A 5607-nucleotide genomic window follows, 5' to 3' on the forward strand; every position below is an offset into this window, starting at 1 on the left:
TGCCCAAACCAACACCCATTTTTAAACAAACAAACATCATGGCTGCAGTCCAAACCTCAGGCGAGCTGGAAGTGGAAGGCTATAAAATTGCCCTATTTCTAGACATAGCCCCAGCGACTTTAGCACAGCATCGAGAATTCAAGTCTCTCACAGAGCTTCTCCACGAACATAGAATCACGTACCACTGGGGACATCTGTTCTCGCTCCAGATCTTTCACCAAGTTGGCACAACTACTATAAGAAGCCTCAAGGAACAAGACAAACTAATACGCATGCGTCATCTGCCAAATGACCTACCAGCCCACACACAACCAGATCACCTTTGGCCTCCCACACTTTTCCAGAAAGACACATAATTTGAGTATAACTTATAGAATGGAAGACCATCAAGAAGACAATGGTGAGATAAGCAACCTGCTAGATGCCACTTGGGCATACAATACACTCAGTAGACATGGCCCCTCTCACCACCCCTCAATCCACCTATTTCCTCCTAACCCACCTACCTCTCAAGATAACTGGCAACTAAAGTGTTCTCCCCACGCTGTCTGACCGGGAAGTGCCTTGACCACAACTCCGGATTACCATCACCCCCCTAGCACTCCTAAACAGTAAAAGTTGACCCCTTTGGAACTGTTAACAAGGGGAGTCACCAAGTTGGACTAGAAATTCTTTATTTACTTGCAATAAATGTTTGTTTCAAAAAGTTTTACTTATTCTAGATTTTTATTTCTTTCCTGTTCTTCCTGTCTTTCAGTTACTCCCTTTGCTCTGCTTTTTTGTCATCACCGATACCAACCTCCCTATCCCAACCTCCCTACCCACATACAGTGCTCTTGCTACTTGGAGACTCCAGCCACACTTTGGACTCACCTGAATCTGTCTCTCAAATATATAGAAAACCTGGCCTCTGCCACAATGCGCTCCTCATTTCCTCTTTGCCTTGTGGAATGCAGTTTTTCAACAATTATTATGCAGATTCTGTCCCCACAGACTTGTAGTTTCTAAATGCCTTGATGATCTTTCTTATTAACTTCTTTACTTCTATAAAGAAGGGTGCTTCTTGGTGCTTCTACATTTACTTCTTAAGGGAATAACCTGAGAACAGTAACGATTTAATATAATTTTAAATGACAACCATTTCTGTTCTGTGTTTTTAGCTGAAAATATAATGCCCCAATCTATACTCAGAAGGGCAGCCCTCAAGACACCAAAATTAGCTTTTCTGAAATTCATGGTTTTTGTTGCCCCAGTGTATATTTGTTTTTTGCACCAGACATTAAATGAGATCACATTATGGTCAGAAAAAATGCTATACTGGATCTGAATCTGACCCAGAACTTATGGCAAAAGTGATTGAACCCCTGGATAATTCATGGGGTTCAATCACTTGCACATTTGCCATAAGTTCTGGGTCAGATTCAGATCCAGTATAACATTTTTTCTGGTTGGCTCCTCAATAACTTCATGCCATAAATTGTCACACAACAAGTTTATAAACTTGTTCCTATTAACTGTCCTGGCAGTACTGTTGCACCGCTCAATATCTGGGTAATTAAAATCCCCATTATCATTACTTTCCCCAAACTAGCAGCCTTTTCTATTTGCATCAGGAGCATAGCCTCCTCCTCCTCACTTACATTAGGGGGTCTATTTCATTTCCTAACATCACCTCCTCCTTTATATAAGCTTTTAAATCCTGCCTAACAAACAGACATACTCCTCCTCCTTTCCTAATGCCTCTGTCCTTCTGAAACATTGTAAAGCCACTGATATTAATTGCCCAGTCATGCCACTCATTCAGCCATGTTTTGGCCGCACCAATCACATCATAATTTCTCTCCAGCGTCAGCACCTCCAGCTGTTCCATTTTACCAGTCAGACTTGCATTTCAAACACACATTTAATACTGGTACCATATTTAACATATGACACGTGGTCCTCCCTGTCCTTAACAGTACCCCCAACCAAATCTACCCCTTATTTTCCCTTCCTTTGCCCACTACCTCATCTAACCTGTCTTCCACATAATACTTTAGTTTTAAATCTCCTCCAACCAACTAGCCATCTCCCCCAAAGCAGCTGCACTATCATCAGCCCATCCCTGGCAAAGAGCCTGTAGCCAATTGAGAAATCAGCCCAGTTCTCTAAAAACCCAAAGACCTCCTCCCTACACCAATCTCTCAGCCACGCATTAATCTCCCTAAGCTCCCTGTCTTCTTAATGTTGCTCATGGCACAGGAGAAAATTACCTTGGAATTCAGAGCCCTCAACTTTATACCTTGTCTTTTTAAATCATTCTTGAGGACTAGTGATGAGGGAATCTGTCCCATTTTGCTTCACCAAAAAATTTGCACAACTCCAAATGCATTAAAGTCTATGGGCATTTTTTCTTATGGCGACTTTTTTGTCTCAGAGACTTTTTTGTCCAAATGCATTGGTCAATGGTTTTTTTTTTAATGACATCTTTTTGTCTCAGCGACAATTTTGTCTTTGCGACTTTTTTATCTCCGCAAATTTTTTTTTTTCCAAATGCATTATAGACAATGGGCGTTTTTTCTTATGGTGACTTTTTTGTCTCAGCAACAATTTTTTTGTGCCAAATTTTTCTGTGGCAAATTTTTACTGCAGTTTCGTGAAAATATTTGCAGGTGTGCGGTGTGGAATTTTGCTGCAAATCCATGCCTGTCAAATAAGTTTTCTCATCACTATTGAGGACATAACCACCTCCTCTAACTTTGTCTTTGGTACCTATGTGTACCAGTTCCCCAGCCCCTCCCTATAATCTTTCCATTCATTCGACCACATGCTGAACCCTAGCACCAGGCAAGCAGCAGACTGTTTGGAATGAAGGGCCCTTACGGCAGATTACCCCATTCACATTTCTAATAATTGAATCCCCATAACTAAAACCTGACTATCATTTTTTTGTACTTCCCCCACCGCCCATATTAGAAACACTGCCTCCCAGGGTGCTTTGAGAGTCAGCCTGCTACAAACATGCCAGTTCAGAGAATCACCAGCATCTTCACCCAAAATGGCAAATCTGTTGCTTTGGATGAGATGTAGAGCAGCCCCCCTACACTTCCATCCCCTAATTCCCCTCTTGACTGTAACAAACCTCCCTCATTAGCCTCCACTGCCCCTTCTCCATCCCCACTTCACTGGACCTTGCCAGTGGTTGCTCTGTGAGCCTCCTTTCCTCCCCAACGTATACCACTGCCCTCAGTACTGCAAGTTCCCCCTTAAAGTCTGCAGTTCAGATTCCAAGATGAAAACCCACCAACATGGTACAAATTAATTGTAAATACTGCAAGTAACTGCTGCTCCAACACCACATACCGTACATGTGACAAGACACACACTGAGTGATACCAGCAAACCCACTTGCATATTTATACTGGGTACTTACATCCAAGTTCAATTCCTCAAAAATGCCTTAAGATTCCTGAATCTGCTTTAACTAATGCAGAGTCAGGAATCTTAAGGCAATGAAAACTTAAAAGGCTAGGGCCAGACAGGGCCAAAATGCAGGCCAATTTCAGACCCTGACCGCTAGCTGTGAATTCTCCACCTGCGGGGAATCAGTATTGTCTGGCCCTAGCCTTACTGTTTTGCCAAGTTGCTATTTCTGAGTTTTGTCTGTCCCAGAACTTTTGTGCTGCTTCATTCAGAATCTCCTGAGCTCTGTGTGTAGCTCCCTGCGTTATTTCTTTCTTTTCTTATCTAAGTTTTACTTTTGAGCACCTGTTGTATTTACCTAGAGTTCGCCAGTACTTTGATCCTTGTTGTAGATATATCAGAACTAGTTGTGTACTGTGTGACTAAGCATTGAACGTAATTCATTAAGGCAGCTAGTATGCACTCTGCTTGCAGTACTTACTAATGGGGGCTTAACCCTTTCAGCTCAACTCCTGCTAACTACCTACAACATTACTGCAACCACTTGCTCCTTGCTACTGAGATGTGTTCCTAACAAAAGGAGTAACTATATAACTAAATTTTAGACATGCAAATTTTGTCAGTATAAGGGCATCTCTGCAATATATTAACTAGGAAATAGGACGTCTTTAAAATGCTGCTTTAAAAATATCAGTATATTCCCCTTGTAAGCGAGGAACATTATTTTAAAGCAAAGCCTTTATTATTTAGTGCTGAGGTGGGTAAGAAAAGATATGCTTTTGAGGCAATCACATTAGCTGGGACCTGAAATGTTTATCAGGTACAAAGAGGCCAATAAACTCTGTACAAAAGCTTTATGGGACTATGGGAATGCATTTTCTTTTATGGTGATACTAACCTATTTCATAAACATATAATTAGTTACTTCCGCTATATGACTTGGGGCAGCTGGAAAACTGACAATATGTTTATCCCCATTTTAAACTTAAATATAAACAAATCAGTTTGCTCCAGGGCCGGGCCAAGCGGTAGGCAGAGTAGGCCTGTGCCTAGGGCACAAAGCTGGGGGGCGCCAGGCACGTACCTCCTCTGTCGCCTACCCCCAGTACGGTCCCCTCTGTGCCCGACTCTCTGTGGTTTTTACTTCTTTTTGCACTCCTGCGCATGCACGCTAATGCAGGCTCGCACCAATTCGCTCCAATTCGCACATGCGCAGGAGCAAAAAAAGAAGTAAAAATTACAATCTTTCTTGAGCATGCACACGCGAGTGCAACCTTTTGCACGTGCACTCGCGCTAAGCCGGCGCAGAATCCTCCGGCTTGCCTTGGGCACCTGTACAGACTGGCCCTGGTTTGCTCTTTGCTCTTTTGAAAAACAAATTTCAGTGCAGAAGTCTATTGGAGCAACACTATTAACTGATACATTTTGAAAAAAAGATGTTTCCCCACAACAGTATCCCTTTAGTGAGCAGCCATGCTAAGGATTTTAGTTAGGGTTGGACAGGTTCCCTCTTAGGAGAGAGTAGGGGGTTCCTAGAAGGGGAGTTTAACATTGATTGGAAGGGAGAGAGATGGGAGTCAGGAAGACCGGTTAGTAGGAGATTGCAATCGTCTAAAGGGATATGAAAAGGGCATGGATTCATGTTTTGGCTGTTGTTTCTGAAAGAAAGGGGCGTATCTTGGCTATATTTCAGAGAAGTGGCAGGTTATGGCTGTAGTATTAATATGGTTAAAGAAGGAGAGAGGCTGGTCAAAGATTGCCCCCATGCAGCGTGCTGAGAATAACAGGGTTAATGGTCATGTCATCAATAGTAATGGTGAAAAGTGGATAGACCATGAGTTCAGTTTCGGCCAAGTTGAGTTTGAAGTGACATTGGTTCACCCAGGAGGAGACTAGAACATGTTAAGATAAATAAAGGTCTGGGGCCAGATGATATTCATCCCAGAGTACTTAGAGAGCTTAGCTCTGTGATTGCCAAACCTCTTTACTTAATTTTTCAGGATTCTTTGAGGTCCGGCATAGTGCAGAGAGACTAGCGAATTGCTAATGTGGTACCGCTATTCAAAAAGGGATCCCGTTCTCAGCCTCAAAACTATAGGCCAGTTAGTCTGACGTCAGTGGTAGGAAAGCTTTTCAAAGGATTAATAAAGGATAAGATACTGGACTTCATAGCAAATCATAATTCTATGAGTTTGTGCCAGCATG

Source organism: Xenopus laevis, chromosome 2S (assembly GCF_017654675.1).
Source record: "Xenopus laevis strain J_2021 chromosome 2S, Xenopus_laevis_v10.1, whole genome shotgun sequence".
Taxonomy (NCBI): domain Eukaryota; kingdom Metazoa; phylum Chordata; class Amphibia; order Anura; family Pipidae; genus Xenopus; species Xenopus laevis.